Source organism: Pan paniscus, chromosome 2 (genome assembly GCF_029289425.2).
Source record: "Pan paniscus chromosome 2, NHGRI_mPanPan1-v2.0_pri, whole genome shotgun sequence".
In the NCBI taxonomy this organism is placed as follows: Eukaryota; Metazoa; Chordata; class Mammalia; order Primates; family Hominidae; genus Pan; species Pan paniscus.
The window spans coordinates 136,736,048-136,756,797 of record NC_085926.1 but is presented as its reverse complement, the minus strand read 5'-3'; the positions used below and the strand labels follow the sequence as shown (position 1 = coordinate 136,756,797).

The following is a 20,750-nucleotide window of genomic DNA, read 5'->3' as shown; positions in this document are numbered from 1 at the left end:
AACTGGGACTACAGGTGCACACCACCACACCCAAATTATTTTTGTATTTTTTGAGGAGATGATGTTTCACCATGTTGCCCAGGCTCACCTCCTGGGCTCAAGCAATCCACCCACCTTGGCCTCCTAAAGTGCTGGCATTACAGGCGTGGGCCATCTCACCCGGCCAACGTGTAAGTCTTGACTGCGTAAGAGGAACAAAATTTATCCGCCCCTTGATCAGTCTAGGGGACTGAAGTCTAAGGAAGTCATTTCACATTTTGCTCATGTCCCCACCCTTACAGATTGCACAATCCAGGTTTTTGTTTTTGAGACCCATCTTGTACGTGCAAGCTCCCCCATTCATTTGCATAGGTATTTCAAGACTACTGTAGACCTGTGAGTGCTGCTTGATTTAACGATCACAACCTGGTACAAAAAAAAGCACCAAACTCCCTTAAGTAAGTCAGCTCTTTGGTTTGCTGTTTTCTTAAAGGAAAAAGGCTGGGACAGAGCACTTTTTTCAAAGCTAAAGTAATCCCTTTGAACTTAGGGTTTGTTTTGCCAGTATAAGGCCTTGTGAGCTCCCTAAGGCGCTGTACATAGGCTCTCCACCAAAAATGCAGTTTTGAATGAATTCGGGTGAAAGTGCAGATGGGCCACTGGCATTCGAATTTAGTTATTTCTGCCTTTGACTCCTTAATGGGGCAGAAAATTCTTGATTCAAGGTGTTCAAGGTAGCAGATTATGTAAATGTTAATTTAATTATATTATCTTCCTTAAACGTAAAAACAGGTTAAATTGTAGCCTAGGGTGGCTTGTCCACAAAAACAAACAGGGCAGCACATTTGCTGATGAATAGCTCACATTCCACAAACCCCTTGGGAACCTGGGATACGCTCTTTGATCTAACTAACTTCACATACCAATGCTAATTGGTTTTTAAAGTGTCTGATTTATTGTTTCTCAACACCAACTTATATTTCTTTAGTGAATGACACTATTCTACAGCCGCAAGTTAATAGGATTGAAGGCTAATTGCACTTAACATACAGCATGAAGGAGGCTGGGCTGGGTGGCTCATGCCTGTAATCCCAGCGCTTTGGGAGGCCGAGGCTGGCCAATCACTTGAGCTCAGGCGTTTGAGACCATTCTGGGCAACATGATGAAACCCCATTTCTACAAAAACATACAAAAATTAGCCGAGATTGCGCCACTGCACTCCAGCCTGGGTGACAGAGTGAGACCCTGTCTCAAAGAAAAAAAAAATAAAAATAAAAAATAAACAAGGCTGGCCGTGGTGGTTTATGCTTGTAATCCTAGCACTTCAGGAGGCCAAGACTGGTGGATCGCTTGAGCTCAGGAGTTCCAGACCAGCCTGGCAGCATGGTGAAACCTCTGTCTCTACAAAGAAAATAACAAAAATTAGCCGGGCATGGTGGCTTGCGCCTGTAGTCCCGGCTGCTTCAGTGGCTGAGGTAGGAAGATTGCTTCAGCCCAGGAGGTAGAGGTTGCAGTGAGCCGTGATCACGCCACTGCACTCCAACCAGGGTGACAGAGTTTTGTTTTGTCTCAAAAAAACAAAAACAGAACAAAAAAACATACAATGTGATGGCATTCTTGATTTGTAAGGCTAGTCCCTGAGCCTACTTCCCGCCCTTCAAGTGCCCTCACTGCCATACTGACTCCCTCCTCACCAGGCTCCACCCCTTCCTCCCTTCCTCTCCCGCTCTTTGCCTTTTCCTTTTTCTTTTTTCTTTTTTTCCTTTTTTTTTTTTTTTGAGACGGAGGCCTGTTGCCCAGGCGGGAATTTTTTTTTGTTTTTTTTGATACGGAGTCTTGCTCTGCCGCCCAGGCTGGAGTGCAATGGCACGATCTCGGCTCACTGCAACCTCCGCCTCCCAGGTTCAAGCTATTCTCCTTCTTCAGCCTCTCAAGTAGTTGGGATTACAGGCACGCGCCACTATGCCCAGCTAATTTTTGTATTTTTAGTAGAGATGGGGTTTCAATGTATTGGTCAGGCTGGTCTCAAACTCCTGACTTTGTGATTTGCCTGCCTCGGCCGCCCAAAGTGCTGGGATTACAAGCGTGAGCCACAGCGCCCAGCCTCCCTCTCCTTTTTCAATCATGATCATAGCTCGCTAAATTACAGCCCTTTTTTTTGAGATGGAGTCTCATTCTGTTGCCAGGCTGGAATGCAGTGGCTCGATCTCGGCTCACCACAACCTCCACCTCCCGGGTTCAAGCAATCCTCCTGCCTCAGCCTCTCGAGTAGCTGGGACTACAGGCGTGCACTACCATACCTGGCTAATTTTTGTATTTTCAGTAGAGATGGGGTTTCACTATGTTGTCCACGCTGGTCTCAAACTCCTGACCTCGTGATCCGCCCACCTCGGCTTCCCAAAGTGCTGGGATTACAGGCATGAGCCACCGTGCCCGCCCTAATTACAGCCCTTTTATGTGTTTTCCTTACTGTGTGTATATATATGTACATATACATACTGTATATATAATAAGTGGACATGATAAAATTTCAAATAGCATAAAAGAAAATAACCATAAAAATTAAATCTCCCTTCCACCTTTTTTTCCCAGCCTCTAGTTTTTCTTCTTCCAGACAACTGTTAGTTTCTTGTGTTTTTCTGATGATAATCTATGGCAGCTTTCTTTACTGTTCTGCATCTTACCGATTTCACAAAACAATAGTTTAGAGATTGTTTCAGATCAGTGCCTTCTTTTTTTTTTTTTTTTTTTTGAGATGGAGTTTGCCCTGTTGCCCAGGCTGGAGTGCGGTGGTGCGGTCTTGGCTCACCGCAACCTTCCGCCTCCCGGGTTCAAGCTATTCCCCTGCCCCAGCTTCTCAAGTAGTTAGGATTACAGGCACGTGCCACCACGCCCAGCTAATTTTTGAATTTTTAGTAGAGATGGGGTTTCACTATGTTGGTCAGGCTGGTCTTGGACTCCTGACCTCGTGATTTGCCCGCCTCAGCCACCCAAAGTACTGGGATTACAAGCGTAAGCCACCGTGCCCAGCCGCCTTATTCTTTTTAAAGTTGCATAATATCACGTAATTCAGCTATAATCTCTCTCCTCTTTGTGTGTGTGGTGTATATAAATGTAATACATATATATATGTATTTGTGTGTGTGTGTATGTGTGTTTTATCAAATTTTCCTTCAAAACATTATATATCTCTTAGTTTGCATTCCAGGAGAATATGTCTAGTCTCCCTGAGTCCCAATGCCTGGCTTTTTCCTCCTTTTCTTTTTTTTATATTTTAAAATATTTTATAGAGACAAGGTCTTACTATGTTGCCTAGGCTGATATTGAACTCCTGAGCTCAAGTGATCCTCCTGCCTTGGCCTCCTTTAGTGCTAGGATTACAGGCTTAAGCCACCACACCTGGGGTCTTCCCCGTTTTCAGAATGTCTGTCTTATTTCCTACAGCTTCTAGCCCTGCAAATTGTACACTGGTGTAGCTGAACACTGAACTCTTTCCTAAAAATCATGGATAAAAATGCACATAGAGACCTGTAATCCCAGCACTTTGGGAGGCTGAGGTGGGTGGAGTGCTTGAGCTCAGGAGTTTGAGACCAGCCTGACCAACATGGAGAAACCTCGTCTCTACTGAAAATACAAAAATTAGCCAGGCATGGTGGCAGGTGCCTGTAATCCTACCTACTCGTGAGGCTGAGACACGAGAATCGCTTGAACCCAATAGGCGGAGTTTGCACTGAGTTGAGATTGGGCCACTGCACTTCAACCTGGTGAAAAAGCAAGACTCCGTTTCATGTGTTTCAAAAAAAAAAGGAAGGAAGAAAGAAAAAATTAGCTGGAGGCGTATTGGCACGTGACTGTGGTCCTAGCTATTCAGGAGGCTGAGCTGGGAGGATCAGTTGAGGCTGGGAGGTTGAGGCTGCAGTGAGCCTGGATGACAGAGCAAGACTCTTTCTCTCTCTCTCTCTCTCAAAAAAAAGCACATACAGGAGAGTAATTTGTTTTTCAAAAGAAAGCCTTACTGGGCACATTAGCATGCACCTGTAGTTCCAACTACTTTGGAAGCTAGGACAGGAGATTTGCTTGAGCCCAGGAGGTCAAATCCATCCAGCCAGGCAACATAGCAAGTGAGACCATTCGTGCTTGGACCTGGCCATATATAGGGGAGCATTCCAGCCCTCAAGTTGCTTGGAACCCACTGAGAGACAGGCAGGAAAACCAGTCATTTCTCAACAGTGAAGTGAGAGTCTCATAGTGGATTACTGGTCCCTAAAGAAGCATGGGGAAGCCAGCAATCAGGAGGAAGTGAAATTGAAGCTGAGGCCTTGAAGAAGAGTTGGCTAAGATAATAAGGCAGATGTGGCTTGGATCATGGAGGGCTGGTAGGGGAGATTTCACATGCTGAGCCCAAATCCTCCCAGGCCTTCAGCCATAGAGTCAATATTCCGGAGGGAGGAAGTCAGGAAGGATGTCACCAGGCGGGATAAATCTTCCCTCCAGCTCCTATAAAAGTGCTCTTTGATTCTTCTCACAAACCTACCAAGATTCTATCCATCCCAGCAGCCCAGGAATGGTTCCTCAGTATTCCTAGAGAATTTTCCTCTTGTTTGGGAATGTTGATATAATCAGTACTTGGGAACCCAAGGCACATGGCAAGGCTATTTTGGCCAGCCATGAGGAGCAACTGGCAGGCATTTCAGCAAAGTTAGGAGCCTGAAAGATCTGTGTACCAGCTGGCTCTGTGACCTTGAGTGAGCCTGTTAACTTCTCTGGGCCTCAGTTTTCCTCAGCTATAAAAAATTCATTCAGGGGCATGGTGGCTCACACCTGTAATCCTAGCACTTTGGGAGGCCGAGGCAGGCGGATCACAAGGTCAGGAGATCGAGACCATCCTGGCTAACATGGTGAAACCCTGTCTCTTCTAAAAATAGAAAAAAATTAGCTGGGCGTGGTGGCAGGTGCCTGTAGTCCCAGCTACTCGGGAGGCTGAGGCAGGAGAATGGTGTGAATCCAAGAGGCGGTGCTTACAGTGAGTCCAGATAGCGCCACTGCACTCCAGCCTGAGCGACAGAGCCAGACTCCATCTCAAAAAAAAAAAAAAAAAAAAAAAATTCATTCGGCCAGGTATGATGAATAGTGCCTATAATTCCAGCCCTTTGGGAGGCCAAGGTGGGAGGATCGCTTGAGCCCAGGAGTTTGAGACTAGCCTGGCCAACATAGTGAGACCCTGTCTCTACAAAAAATAAACATAATTAGACAGACGTTGTGGCATGTACCTGTGGTCCCAGCTACTCAAGAGGCTCAGGTGGGAGGATTGCTTGAGTCCCAGAAGTTGAAGCTCCAGTGAGCCATGATCACGCCACTGCACTCCAGCCTGGGCATCAGAGCAAGACTGTATCTAAAAATACTTATTCATTCAAGAATATTTGCTGCCACGCACGGTAGCTCATGCCTGTAATCCCAACACTTTGGGAGGCCAAGGTGGGAGGTTCACTTGAGCCCAGGAGTTCAAGACCATCCTGGGCAACATAGGGAGACTTTGTCTCTACAAAAAAAAAAAATTAAAAAATTTGCCAAGTGTGGTGGTGTGTGCCTGTGGTCCCAGCTACTTTGGAGGCTGAGGTGGAAGGCTTGAGCCCAAAAGGTTGAGGCTGCAGTGAGCTGTGATCATTCCACTGCATTCCTGCCTGGGCAACAGAATGAAACACTATCTCAAAAAAAGAATATTAGCTGGGCGCGGTGGCTCACGCCTGTAATCCCAGCACTTTGGGAGGCTGAGGCAGGTGAATCACAATGTCAGGAGTTTAAGACCAGCCTGGCCAACATGGTGAAACCCCGTCTCTACTAAAAATACAAAAAATTAGCCGGCATAGTGGCGGACGCCTGTAATCTCAGCTGCTCAGGAGGCTGAGGCAGGAGAATAGCTAGAATCTGGGATGTGGAGGTTGCAGTGAGCCGAGATCACTCCACTGCACTCCAGCCTGGGCAACAGAACAAGACTCCGTCTCAAAAAAAAAAAAAAAAAAAAAAAAGAATATTTACTAAGCATCTACTATTTGTCAGGCACTAATCTTATTCCTGGGGAGGCAGTAGATAAAAGACAAATATGAGGAGACTGGATATTTGATTCCAGATAGCCCCCTTTTTTTTGACACAAAGTCTCAATCTGTCACCCAGGCGTGCAGTGGCAGGATCTTGGCTCATTCCAACCACTGTTCCTGGGTTCAATCAATTCTTGTGCCTCAGCCTCCCAAGTAGCTGGGACTACAGATACGCACAAACACGCCCAGCTAATTTTTTGTATTTTTTTGATAGAAAGGGGGTTTCACCATGTTGGCCAGGCTGGTCTCGAACTCCTTGTCTCAAGTGATCCACCTGCCTTGGCCTCGCAAAGTTCTGGGATTACAGGCACGAGCCACCGCGCCCGGCCCAGACAGCCCTTTTTTGTTGTTGTTGTTTGTTTGTTTGTAACAGGTCTTGCTCTGTAGTCCAGGCTAGAATGCAGTAGCGTGATCATAGCTCACTGCAGCCTCAAACTCCAGGGCTCAAGCTATCCATCCCTAGTAGCTGGGACTACAGGCATATGTCACTACACTCAGCTAATTAAAAACTTTTTTTTTTTTTTTTTTTAATAAACAGAAGGTCAGCCAGGCATAGTGGCTCATGCCTGTAATCCCAGCACTTTGGGAGGCCGAAGTGGACAGACCGCTTGAAGTCAGGAGTTCGAGACCAACCTGGCCAACATGGTGAAACCCTGGCTCTACTAAAAATACAAAAATTAGCCAGGTGTGGTGGCACGTGCCTGTAATCCCAGCTACTCTACTCAGGAGGCTGAGGCAGGAGAATTGCTTGAACCTGGGAGGTGGAGGTTGCAGTGAGCCAAGATGGCGCCACTGCACTCCAGCCCCAGCCTGGGTGACAGAGCAAGACTCCGTCTCAAAAAAAAAAAAGGCTGGGCTTTGCAGCTGACGTCTGTAATTTCAGCACTTTGGGAGGCCGAGGCAGGTTGATCACCTGAGGTCAGGAGTTCAAGACCAGCCTGGTCAACATGGTGAAACCTCGCCCCTACTAAAAATACAAAAAAAAATTAGCTGGACATGGTCTGTACTCCCAGCTACTCAGGAGGCTGAGGCAGGAGAATGGCTTGAACCTGGGAGGCAGAGGTTGCAGTGAGCCAAGATCATGACACTGCACTCCAGCCTGGGTGACACAGTGAGAGACTCTGTCTCCAAAAAAAAAAAAAAGACAGGGTCCAGTTCTGTTTCAAGTTCAAGGTCAGGCTAGTCTTGAAATCCTGGCCTCAAAAGATCTTCCTGCCTGTGGCTCCCAAAGTGTTGAGATTACAGGTGTGAGCCATTGTTCCCTGTCCCCAGATAGCTCTTTTAAAGCCGCATAAACATTCTATATTTATAAGTGATATCAGTAATCACACATTTGTGAAATTACTTTGCCTGAAGAAAACAGAAATTCAAAAATGGTTTTTGCTTCACCCTCCCCCTCCAATGTCACTGCCCTCCCATCTGGTCCTTAAGTTTAATTTTCTGTTGCAGAATTTGTTTTTTAAGTGGCTACTGCTCACCCTTCCCTCTTCCCCTCTGTTCTCCATCTGCTTTTTACTTTCTGTCCTTTCCCTCCCAAGATTGATGGCCTTGGCACATGTGACTGGATCTTTTTTTTTTTTTTTTTAGAGATGGAGCCTCACTCTGTCACCCAGGCTGGAGTGCATCGGCACGATCTCAGGTCACTTCAACCACTGCCTCCTGGGTTCAAACGATTCTCCTGCCTCAGCCTCCTGAGTAGCTGGGATTACAGGTGTGCGCGACCATGCCCTCCTAATTTTTGTATTTTTAGTAGAGATGGGTTTTCGCTATGTTGACCAGGCTGGTCTTGAACTTCTGACCTCAGGTGATCTGCCCGCCTCGGCCTCACAAAGTGCTGGGATTACCCGCATGAGCCACTGCGCCTGGCCTTGTGCTAATTTTTTTGGTTTTTTTGAAAAAGAGTCTTGCTCTGTTGCTCAAGCTGGAGTGCAGTGGCGTGATCTCGGCTCACTACAACCTCCACCTCCCGGGGTCAAGCGATTCTCCCACCTCAGCCTCCTGAGTAGCTGGGATTACAGGCACCTGCCATCATGCCCAGCTAATTTTTGTATTCTTGTAGAGATGGGGTTTCCCCATGTTGACCAGGCTGGTCTTGAACTCCTGACCTCAGGTGATCTGCCCACCTTGGCCTCCCAAAGTGCTGAGATTACAGGCATGAGCCACAACTTCCAGGCCCTTGTGCTGATTTTTGAAGGCAGTTGAGGAAGCGGAGAAACAGAGGCAGCAATCTTTGGTGTTCTCCACTTGTAGATGTATCATTCCAACCTTTGCCTCCTTCTTCACATTACCCTCCTCTCTATGTTTCTCTGTGTCATATCTCTCTTTCCCCTTCTCTTATAAGGACACTTGTCATTGGGTTTGGACCCATCCTACATCCAGGATGATCTCATCTCTCAAGTTTCTTATTGTTGACTGGGTGCGGTGGCTCACACCCGTAATCCCACCACTTTGGGAGGCAGAGGCAGGCAGATCACCTGAGGTCAGGAGTTTAAGACCAGCCTGGCCAACATGGTGAAACCCCGAATCTAAAAAAATATAAAAATTAGCTGGGCATGGTGTCAGGTGCCTGTAATCTCAGCTACTCGGGGGGCTGAGGCAGGAGAATCGCTTGAACTCAGGAGGTGGAGGTTGCAGTGAGCAGCAGAGATTGCACCATTGCACTCCAGCCTGGGCAACAGAGCAAGACACTCCCTCAGGAAAAAAAAAAAGCAGCTGGGCGCGGTGGCTCACACCTGTAATCGCAGCACTTTGGGAGGCTGAGGCGGGTGATCATGAGGTCAGGACTTCCAGACCAGCCTGGCCAATATGGTGAAACCCCGTCTCTACTAAAAATACGATAATTAGTTAGGTGTGGTGTCGCGCGCCTGTAGTCCCAGCTACTCAGGAGGCTGAGTCAGGATAATCACTTGAACCTAGGAGGCAGAGGTTGCAGTGAGCTGAGATCACGCCACTGCACTCCAGCCTGGTGACAGAGCAAGACTCCGTCTCAAAAAAAAGGAAAAAAAAAAAGAGATTCTTATTTCTGGCCAAGGTGACTCATGCCTATAATCCCAGCACTTTGGGAAGCTGAGGTGGGTGGATCGCTTGAGCTCAGGCATTCAAGATCAGCCTGGCCAACATAGTGAGACCCTATCTGTACAAAATATAAAAACAAAATTAGCCGGGTGTGGTGGTGTGGGCCTGTAGTCCCAGGTACTCTGGAGGCTGAGGCATGAGAATCAATTGAACTCAGGAGGTGGAGGTTGCAGTGAGCCGAGATCATGCCACTGCACTCCAGCCTGGTTGACAGAGTGAGACTCCATCTCAAAAGAAAAGAAAAGAGAAAAAAGAAAAGAAAAAGAAACATAAGGCCGGGTGCAGTGGCTCATGGCCTCTAATCCCAGCACTTTGGGAGGCCAAGGTGGGCAGATCACGAGGTCAAGAGATTGAGACCATCCTGGCCAACATGGTGAAACCCTGTCTGTACTAAAAATACAAAAAAAAAAAAAAAAAAAAAAGAACGTAGCTGGGCGTGGTGGTGCAACCCTTTAGTCCCAGCTACTCAGGAGGCTGAGGCAGGAGAATCGCTTGAACTCCGCAGGCGGAGGTTGCAGAGAGCCAAGATCATGCCACGGCACTCCAGCCTGGCGACAGAGTGAGACTCCAACTCAAAAAAAAAAAAAAAAAAAGAAAAGAAAAAGAAAAAACACAATAGATGGAATAGAACTGCAGAAAAATATGGCAAACACATTATATCTTTTTTCAAAAATAAAAATTAAAAAATTGCTCAAGGGATCCACCCACCTTGGCCCCCAAAGTGCTAGGATTGCAGATGTGAGCCACCACACCTGGCCAACACATTATATCTCTAACATAAAAGAGGTTCTATAAATGGATTTTAATTAAATTAATTAATTAATTAATTTATGTTTTCTGTTTTTGAGATGGAGTCTAGCTCTGTCACCCAGGCTGGAGTGCAGTGGCACTATCTCGGCTCACTGCAAACTTCGTCTCCCAGGTTCAAGCAATTCTGTCTCAGCCTCCCGAGTAGCTGGCACTACAAATGCCCGCCACCATGGCCGGATAATTTTTGTATTTTTAGTACAGATGGGGTTTCACCATGTTGGTCAGGCTGGTCTCGAACTCCTGACCTCAGGTGATCTGCCCGCTTTGGCCTCCCAAAGTGCTGGGATTACAGGAGTGAGCCACAGCACCCGGCCATGCATTTCTATTATTTATTTATTTATTTATTTTTGAGACAGAGTCTTGCTCTGTTGTCCAGGCTGGAGTACAATGGCGTAATCTCAGCTCACTGCAACCTCTGCCTCCTGGGTTCAAGCGATTCTCCCGCCCCAGCCTCCAGAGTAGCTGGGATCACAGGCCCGCACCACCACGCCCAGCTAATTTTTGTATTTTTAGTAGAGACAAAGTTTCACCATATTGGCCAGGCTTGGTCTCAAACTCCCAGCCTCAGGTGATCCACCTGCCTCGGCCTCCCAAAGTGTTGGGATTACAGGTGTGAGCCATCATGCCCAACTTACTGTGTTTTTTCTTTTTCAAAACTTATCACTGTGAGGTCATGCAAAACCTTCAAAATATTTATGTAGGCAAATATTTTTCTTTTTTCTATAATGGTTCTGGGCTTCCTGTCTTGCTTAAAATTTCTGCCTCATTGGCCAGTAATCACATCACTTTTGGGAGGCTGAGGCGGGCAGATCACGAAGTCAAGAGATGGAGACCATCCCGGCCAACACAGTGAAATCCCGTCTCTACTAAAAAACAAAAAATTAGCCAGGCATGGTGGTGCGCGCCTGCAGTCCCAGCTACTTGGGAGGCTGAGGCAGGGGAATCCCTTGAATTCAGGAGGCGGAGGTTGCAGTGAGCCGAGATTGTGCCACCGTACTACAGCCTGACGACAGAGCAAGACTCCGTCTCAAAAAAAGAAAAAAAAAAATTAGGCGTGTGTGGTGGCAGGTGCCTGTAATCCCAGCTACTCTGGAGGTTGAGGCAAGAGAACTGCTTGAACCTGGGAAGTGGAGGTTGCCATGAGCTGAGATGGTGCCACTGCACTCCAGCCTGGGCAACAGAATGAGACTGTCTCAAAAAAAAAATTTTTTTTCCTCTTAAGTTTCTGTTTTGTAAATTTTTATATTTTTTAATTCTTCTGGATTTTTTTTTTTTCCCTAGACAGGGTCTTGCTCTATTTCCCGGGCTGGAGTGCAGTGGTGCTACCGTGCTATCTCGACTCACACCAGCCTCGACTTCCCTCGACTTCCTGGGTTCATATTATCCTCCCACCTCAGTCTCCCAAGTAGCTGGGACAACAGATGCACATCACCACACTCACGTCATTTTTGTCAGTCTCGCTATATTGCCCAGGCTAGGTGTGAACTCCTGGGCTCAAGTGATCTGCCCACCTCGGCCTCCCAAAGTGTTGGTATTACAGCCTCTTCTGGAATTTATTTTTCAATGTTCTTGCTTTAAATCGAAAGTCAATTAAAACCAGGATCATTGGCCGGGCACGGTGGCTCATGTCTGTAATCCCAGCCCTTTGGGAGGCCGAGGCGGGCGGATCACCTGAGGTCGGGAGTTCGAGACCAGCCTGACCAACGTGGAGAAACCCCGTCTCTACTAAAAATACAAAATTAGCTAGGCGTGGTGGCGCATGCCTGTAATCCTCAGGAAGGCTGAGGCAGGAGAATCGCTTGACCGGGGGAGGCAGAGTTGCGGTAAGCCAAGATCGCGCCATTGCACTCCAGCCTGGGCAACAGTAGCGAAACTCTGATTCAAAATAAATAAATAAATAAAAAATAAAAAAAACTAGGATCATTTCTCCAATAAACTATTGGTTTGTCACTTAATTGATTTGTCACGTTTGCTTTTTATTATGTTGTACTTCTAGATTTTATCCCTGACTACTCAACTATTTGTCCAGGGCAATATAGGAGCATTACGTTAGAATATACTAGCTTTGGAGTGAGTTAAAATGTTGGTTTTCAGTAAGTAAAATTTAAGTGTCCCACTAGAAAGAGGGCTGTGATATTTCGCGGTTGGGGTCAAAGGTAACAGGAAACAAGGTAGGCAAAAAGGGGTAAAGTTTAAGGCTCTGCAGACAAATGTTAGGTGTTGTTACTGCAAAATTGAACAAAGAACAAGAATCTTGGGCTTGAAAGGCTGGACTTTTCCCTAGAAACAACCATTCACAGTGTAGGGACTGAAGGGCCAGCTGTGAGGCAGCCGAGCTAGCGCCCTATCCTCACAAAGGGAGTGAAAGACGGAGACGGGTAGCGGGAAAAAAATAAGTGCTGCGTCCAAGAATTTAGGAGTCAGTCCATGTCGCAGAACAGGGAGAAGGGCTGGGAAGAAAAGGCCAGCAAGGAACCTAGGAAGAGCGGAATCTCTCGGGAGGAAGTTATGGAGGCCGCAGCGGGTGATGGGTCTCTCCTGAAGGCGACTTGCCGGGGATTCCCTATTCCGCAGTCCTCTGGGAGTCGCAAAGAGAGTTAGGAAAGGCCGTGCAGCAGCGTCGCAGCCGGGCTGGCAACGGTAGAAGAATCGGCAGTGAGGCCTCTCCCCACACCCTGCCAGCCCAGCTGCCGCCGCCGCCGCCACCGCGGGGCCCGGGATTGGCCCGAGGGCGGCGCAGGGCGGGGCGGGGGCTGCTGGGATGCAGGCCTGAGAGGCTCGCGCGCGCGCACACGGGCGCGGGTACGGCGGCGGCGCGCGCGTGCTCTGTCGGCCTGTGCGGCGCTGCGGCGGAGCGGGCCATGGCAGTGGGGAGCGGGCGAGTGTAGTGCTGCGCGGGGCAGGCGGGAGGTGATCGAGAGAGGTAGGGATGGGGGCGCCGGAGTGGAGCGGTTGCGGCGGCCTGGGCTGCTGACTGCGCACTTGGAATAGTAGCAGGCGGCGGCGGCGGCGGAGCGCCAGGCAGGTGAGTGCGGCGGCCGGGACCCGGATGCGGCGCGGCTGAGGGGCAGCTGGGTGGCGGCGCCGGCTGCGGTGCCCCCGGGCGTGCTGGCGGTGCGTTCTAGCTTGCCGCTACCTGCGGCGCTGGCGACTCTTGTGGTTGCACCGCGCTTCCTTCCAGCTTGGAGGATAACCGCCTACCGGCCGGTGGGGGCGTCTGGCTTGGTTGCGGCCCGCCCTGGGCTCTCCAAGGTGAGTGGCGCCCCCCGGCCCCTGGGCGGCAGAGACGCTGCCGGGCGTCCCGGGCCACTGTCGCTTTGGGTCCCGTTCCTGCGGGGCGTTTCTGTGGAGAGACGGCGTACTCGCGTCCCGCGTCTATGCGGACACCTCCGGAACTTCCCGACCCTCAGGTGCCTTTTTGCGCAGAAGTGTATTTCAGAGGCGTGGACCCAGGGTTATTAGGTTACGGACATGTTTTCGAATCCCAACGCCGCTGCTGACCAGTCCTGGGGCCTTGGGCCAAAATATCCTGATGTGTTAAATGGAAATAATAATACATACACCATAAGGTTGTTGTGAGGTTAGGCATAACTGAACAAGTGCTAAGTAAATGATACCCCTGCTGCAGCATCTCGTGTTAGCTATTGCTAATTCCTGGCTGCTGGCTTGCGTTTGGGGGCACATTTATTTCCGATCTGCTCTGGTGTTGCAGTAACCGATACTGGAGTTGCTTAATATTGGAGCCTGTTAACCTCGCAGTGGCCAAAATAGAATCCTATAGTCCCTTACTAGAATCCTGCAGTCTCTTCCCGCAGGGCTGAATTGGAACCCTGTCTCAGGTACTGAGTGGGAATTGCTGCTGAAATGAAACCGAGCAAATTCGGGATTCGCTTAGGATGAAAGATGGTGGGACGTAAACTTGAAGTGCCTTGCTGTTTCATCTCAAGTGACACTTGAACTCTGCCACTTGTTACAGAGTTATAAACACACGAAGAGTATGGAAACAGACTCTTTTTTCTGCATTGCTACATCCAAAGGGAGTGACAAGTGCTTTTGTAAACATCATTGTGGGCAGTGTGACTGTCTGGTGAAGTCATGATAATTAAATGAGTACTTATTTTGAAGCACTGAATGGAAGTTTGGAGATATGATTCGTAATAAAATTATCTCCAACGAGTCAGAGGTCTCAGCAGTTCATTAATCATTTGGGGATTTTTATGCTACATTGTAAGATTTTATGGTAAAAGCAGAACTGTTTAAGTCATAATAATGTAGCACAGGAAAGGGTGGTCAGATAAGGATCTTAACCCAGTTTCAGAATGCAGGTATGGAAGAAAGTAAAGTCTTTTTTCTGACCAGGTGCGTTGGCTCACGCCTGTAATCCCAGCACTTTGGGAGGCCGAGGCGGGCGGTTCAATTGATTCCAGGAGTTCGACACCAGCCCGAGCAACATGGTGAAACCCCGTCTCTACCAAAAACACAAAAATTAGCAGGGTGTGGTGGCGGGCGCTTGTAATCCCAGCTACTTGGGAGGCTGAGGCAGGAGAATCCCTTGAACCCGGGAGGCGGAGGTTGCAGTGAGCCGAGATGGCACCACTGGACCCCAGCCTGGGCAACAGAGGGATACCCTGTCTCAAAAAGAAAAACAAAAAAAAATCTTTTTGAGACCGAATCTTGCTTCTTTTTTAAAAAAAAAATTATTGTTGTTTTTTGAGGCAGGGTCTCGGTCTGTCGCCCAGGCTGGAGTGCAATGTCGCCATCTTGGCTCACTGCAACCTCCGCCTCCTGGGTTCAAGCGATCCTCCTGCCTCAGGCTCCCTAGTGGCTGAGACTACAGGGGCGTGCCACCACGCCTGGCCAATCTTTCAATTTTTTTTTTTTTTTTTTTTTGAGATGGAGTTTTCGCTTTTGTTGTCCAGGCTGGAGTGCAATGACGCGATCTCCAGCTCACCGCAACCTCCGCCTCCCGGGTTCAAGCGATTCTCCTGCCATAGCCTCCCGAGTAGTTGGGATTACAGGCATGTGCCACCACACGCGGCTAATTTTGTATTTTTTTTTGGTAGAGACGGGGTTTCTCCATGTTGGTCAGGGTGGTCTCGGACTCCCAACCTCAGGTATCCGCCGGCCTCGGCCTCCCAAACTGCTGGGATTACAGGGGGAAGCCACCGCGCCCGGCCCAATCTTTGTATTTTTGGTAGAGAGGTGGTTTTGCCATGTTGGTCAGGCTGGTCTTGATTTCCTGGGCTCAAATGATCCGCCAGCCTGGGCCTCCCAAAATGCTGGGATTACAGGCATGAACCACCGCTACCGGCCGAAAGTAAAAATCTTAAAGGTTTAAACTGGAATTGTATTCACTAAAGCCAAAATGACTTAAGAAACAAAAATCTAATTTACACCCCTGATTCACACCCTGAGTCCACCACCTTCGGAGTGTTTTTTAGAAGTGTTGAAAATCAAGTCGGGTTTTGATTTGTCATTTTGCACCTCTTGCCTATCTTTCTTGGTGTTCTTAAAGACTCATCCATAAAGGCTTTTGCTTCAACTTGCTTTGTGAATGTCAGCCAACTATATGGAAAAAAGTGAAAAATGAACACTGTAGTCTAAATTATGTTCTTTCTTGAGGTTTTCCCAGTTGTCTAGCTTAGACTGTTGAACTCAACAGTAGAACTACTGCTAGCCACTGTGAAAAGGCTGGGAGTCAGAAGTCACCTCTTGGTTTTAGGCCTCAACCTGGGTAAAAACAGCTGGGGCTATGGGGATGTTACCCAGTCTTATGGGCCTCTGTTTTGTTTGTTTGTTTTGAGATGGAGTCTCTCTCTGTCGCCAGGCTGGAGTGCAATGGCACGCTCTCTGCTCACTGTGACCTCCCGGGTTCAAGCGATTCTCCTGCCTCAGCCTCCAAATTAGCTGGGACTACAGGTGCACACCACCATGCCCCGCTAATTTTTGTATTTTTAGTAAACATGGGGTTTCACCATATTGGCCAGGATGGTCTCAGTCTTTTGACCTCGTGATCCTCCCGCCTTGGCCTCCCAAAGTGCTGGGATTACAGGCGTCAGCCACTGTGCCTGGCCCCAATAAATAAATTATTTATTTATTTTTATTTTGTTTTTATTTATTTACTTATTTAGAGACTGAGTTTTGCCCTTGTTGCCCAGGCTGGAGTGCAATGTGCAATCTTGGCTCACTGCAACCTCCGCCTCCCCGGTTCAAACAATTCTTCTGCCTCAGCCTCCCAAGTAGCTGGGATTACAGGCACCCGCCACCACGCCCGGCTAATTTTTTGTATTTTTAGGGGTTTCTCCATGTTGGCCAGGCTGGTCTTGAACTCCTGACCTCAGGTGATCCGGCCGCCTCGGCCTCCCAAAGTGCTGGGATTACAGGCGTGAGCCACTGCGCCTAGCACTATTTTTAATTTTAATTTAATTTAATTTAATTTTATTTTATTTTATTTTATTTTATTTATTTGAGACGGAGTCTCACTCTGTCGCCCAGCCTGGAGTTCACGCCTCCTGGGTTCACGCCGTTCTCCTGTCTCAGCCTCCCCAGTAGCTGGGACCATAGGTGCCCGCCACCACGCCTGGCTGATTTTTTGTATTTTTTTTTTAGTAGAGACGGGGTTTCACCGTGTTAGTCAGGGCGGTCTTGATCTCCTGACCTCGTGATCCGCCCGCCTTGGCCTCCCAAAGTGCTGGGACTCCAGGCGTGAGCCACCGCGCCTCGCCCCCAATAAATAAATAAAATACTTAACTGAGGAAAGTGAGTTCCTGCTTTATTATTATTATTATTATTATTATTATTATTATTTTGAGACGGAGTTTCGCTCTGTTGCCCAGGCTAGAGTGCAGTGGTGCGATCTCGGCTTACCGCAAGCTCTGCCTCCCGGGTTCACGCCATTCTCCTGCCTCAGCCTCCCGAGTAGCTGGGACTACAGGCGCCAGCCACCACGCCCGGCTAATTTTTTTGTGTGTTTTTAGTAGAGACAGGGTTTCACCGTGTTCACCAGGATGGTCTTGATCTCCTGACCTCGTGATCCGCCCATCTCGGCCTCCCAAAGTGCTGGGATTACAGGCGTCATCCACTCTGGCCCCTGCTTTATTATTTGTGTATTCTCTTGGACTTGTTCCTTTTGATTTTTTGTTTTGTTTTGTTTTGTTTGAGACGGAGTCGTGCTCTGCCGTTCAGGCTGGAGTGCGGTGGCGCCATCTTGGCTCACTTCAACCTCCGCCTCCCGGGTTCAAGGAATTATCCTGCCTCAGCCTCCCGAGTAGCTGGGATTACAAGGCGTGCGCCACCACGCCTGGCTAGTTTTTTTGTATTTTTAGTAGAGACAGGGTTTCACCATATTGGCCAGACTGGTCTAGAACTCCTAACCTCAGGTGATCCGCCCACCTCGTCCTTCCAAAGTGCTGGGATTACAGAGGTGAGCCACCGCGCCTGGGCCCCGTTTTTTTATTTATAGAATTTGGATGACTGGTGGGCAGGGGGTGGTTGTGGTGGTGTACTAGAAAATCACATTATGTAAAGGAACCTTCTAGGATACTCGAGTTTTATGGCTTTCCTCCTCTTCACTCTCTTTGACTTTTCCTTCTCTTGTTGAGTTCAAAACATTCTAATGCCCCAGGGCTTCCGGCCTGTCCCTATTCCTTTCTCTACCTGTATTCTTTCTGAATGATCTCATGTTGTCCTGTCCTGTGGTTTATTTATTTATTTTTAGTAGAGAAACTAAAAATAAGTAAATTGTGGTCAACTGCTGTTGCCTCTCAAGATTTTTATCTCCAGTCCTGAACTTCAGTCTTTCTGCCTGCCTACATGACACCTTCATTTCGTCTGTTTTTAGGCGTCTTTCAATGTAATGGGTTCGCATGGATCTCTTAATTCCCATTTTTATTCCTTCCCTAGCAGTTTTCTTTCTTCTTTTTTGAGATGGAGTTTCGCTCGTGTTGCCCAGGCTGGAGTACAGTGGCGCAATCTCGGCTCACTGCAACCTCTGCCTCCTGGGTTCAAGCGATTCTCCTGTTTTAGCCTCCGAAGTAGCTGGGATTATAGGCGCACGCCACCACGCCCGGCTAACCCTAGCAGTTTTCATGTCGTAGCACCCCGCTGCCCCACTCACCATCCTGTTTGAGTGTAAAATCTAGTGGTTATGTTTAATTTATCCCTTTGTCTCATCCTCCCTCACTGTACGCTCAGCCAATCCTTGAGCACACTCTAAATTTTACCTCCAAAATATATCCCACATATGTTTATTTTCATTTCCACTACCCCAGTTCTTCCTGGGTAGTACCTTCCTAACTGGTCTCCTTGCCTCTGTTCTTACTCTATTTTTCACACAGCAGTCAGAGTGATTTTTACTTATTCTCCTGTTCCAGTGGATTCTCATTACACTAAGAAGTAAATCCAAACTTTATCTGCATGTCAGCGAATTGTTTATTTTTATTTTACTTTATTTTTAAAATAGAGATGGGATCTTGCTATGTTGCTCAGGGGTCTTGAATTCCTAGGCTGAAGCAATCCACCCATCTCAGCCTTTATTTATTTTTATTAAATTTTCCTTTATCTGTCATAATCTGTTTGAGTGCTAAAAAATAAATAAAATAAAAAAATTTGGCCGGACACGGAGGCTCACGCTTGTAATCCCAGAACTTTGGGAGGCTGAGGTGGGCGGATCACCTGAGGTCAGGAGTTCGAGACCAGCCTGGCCAACATGGCAAAACCCCATCTCTACTAAAAATACAAAAAAAAAAAAAAATTAGCCTGGCGTGGTGGCATGCGCCTGTAATCCCAGCTATTCTGGAGGCTGAAGCAGGAGAATCGGTTGAACCTGGGAGGCGGAGGTTGCAGTGAGCCAAGGTGCACCATTGCACTCCAGCCTGGGCAACAAGAGTGAAACTCCGTCTCAGAAAAAAAATAAAAAATAAAAGATAAAATTTTTTTAGAGGCGGGGTCTCCTTATGCTGCCTAAGCTGGAGTCCAGTGGGCATTCACAGGTAGTATTATAGGGCACTACAGCCTTGAACTCCTGGTCTCAAGTGATCCTGCCTCAGCCTCCCCAGTAGCTTTAGGCACATTTCACCTCTCCCAGCTTGCTTATTTTATTGTTGATTTATTTATGGTCTTTTTCCTCCAATATAATATAAGCTTCATGATGGCAGGGACCTTGTCTTCCCTGGAGTATTTTCAGGAACCAGAACAATGCCTGGAAAATTTAATTAATGGGGCTGGGCGCTGTGGCTTACGCCTGGCGTCAACCCGGGAGGCGGAGCTTGCAGTGAGCCGAGATCGCGCCATTGCACTCCAGCCTGGGCGATAGAGCGAGACTCCATCTCAAAAAAAAAAAAAAAAAAGGAAATTTAATTAATGTTGAATGAATAAATGTAGGAATGAAATTAGTTCTAAAATCTTTTGATTGAATGTACAATGTATATCCTGAACACACTTCCCCCTTTTTTTGGTTCCAGATTTGGGCAAATTAGACAGTAACCAGAGACCCTAGAGTTATTATTCTATCAGGTACCTTTTTTTGTTTTGTTTTTTTTGAGACGGAGTCTCGCTCTGTCACCCAGGTTGGAGTGCAGTGGCGCGATCTCAGTTTACTTCAAGCTCCGCCTCCCAGGTTCACGCCATTTTCCTGCTTCAGCCTCCTGAGTGGCTGGGATTACAGGCGCCCCTACCATGCCCGGCTAATTTTTTTTTTTTTTTTTTTTTGTATTTTTTTAGTAGAGACGGGGTTTCACCGTGTTAGCCAGGATGGTCTCGATTTCCTGACCTTGTGATCCGCCCGCCTCGGCCTCCCAAAGTCCTGGGATTACAGGTGTGAGCCCCCGGGCCCGGCCTTTTTGTTTTGTTTTTGAAGAGACCAGGTCTGGTTCTGTCACCCAGGCTGGAGTGCAGGGGCACAATCGTAGCTCACCGTTACCTCGAACTGTTGTGCTCAAGTGATCCTCCTGCACCGGCCTAAGTGGTTATTAATAGTACTATAGGCATATACCATCATGCCTGCCTGGCTAACTAAAAAAAAAAAAATTTCTTAGGTAGAAGACACAGGCTCTTGCTATGTTGCCCAGGCTGGGTCTCATGCTCTTGGCCTCAAGCCGTCCTCCTGCCTTGGCCTCCCAAAGTGCTCTGATTACAGGCTAGAGCCACTGAACCCAGCCTTCTATTAGGCGTTCTTAACTCTCTCAATCTTCGTTAAGGTGCTCTACCCCTGAAAAGACCAAGCCTTTAGACATTAAGCAATTAATGACAAAAACGAGTGTGAATTTTGTTCACTGCGTCCTGAATCATTAGTCTTTTTGAAAATAAGGAACCAAACAAAACCACCTTGTTTTGTCCTTTTGAGGCCTTGAATTTTGGTCTTGACTGAAGGGGACTGGTTTTAGGATGTGGTAGTTTGATCCTGTATTCAATCGTATTTAGTATTTTTAGAGATCAGGAATATTTATTTATTTATTTATTTATTGACCGAGTTTTGCTCTTGTTGCCCAGGCTGGAGTGCAATGGTGCAATCTCGGTTCATTGCAACCTCTGCCTGCTGGGTTCAAGCGATTCTCCTGCCTCAGCCTCCCGAGTGGCTGGGATTACAGGTGCCCACAACCACGCCCAGCTAATTTTGTATTTTTAGTAGAGACGGAGTTTTTACCATGTTAGTCAGGCTGGTCTTGAACTCCTGACCTCAGGCGATCCGCCTGCCTTGGCCTCCCAAAGTGCTGGGATTACAGGCGTAAGCCACTGCGCCTGGCCAGGAATTTTTAGTTTAATTAGACAACTTAGTTTTTGAATCTGAGACCC

At 47.8% G+C, this 20,750-nt stretch overlaps 1 protein-coding gene across 5 annotated transcripts in view; it reads left to right on the top strand.

The window, feature by feature from the left end:
• The first annotated feature begins 12,700 nt into the window (after nt 1-12,700).
• PIK3CB (phosphatidylinositol-4,5-bisphosphate 3-kinase catalytic subunit beta) overlaps nt 12,701-20,750 on the top strand; it is a 182,228-nt gene continuing 174,178 nt past the window's right edge. For 3 of the 5 annotated variants that reach the window (XM_034957497.3, XM_034957498.3, XM_034957495.4), the window contains exon 1: nt 12,701-12,984. The gene's annotated coding sequence lies outside the window, so the exon portion shown is untranslated. The remainder of the gene's footprint in view (nt 12,985-20,750) is intronic. The other 2 variants (XM_034957496.2, XM_063602957.1) reach the window with 2 other exon arrangements.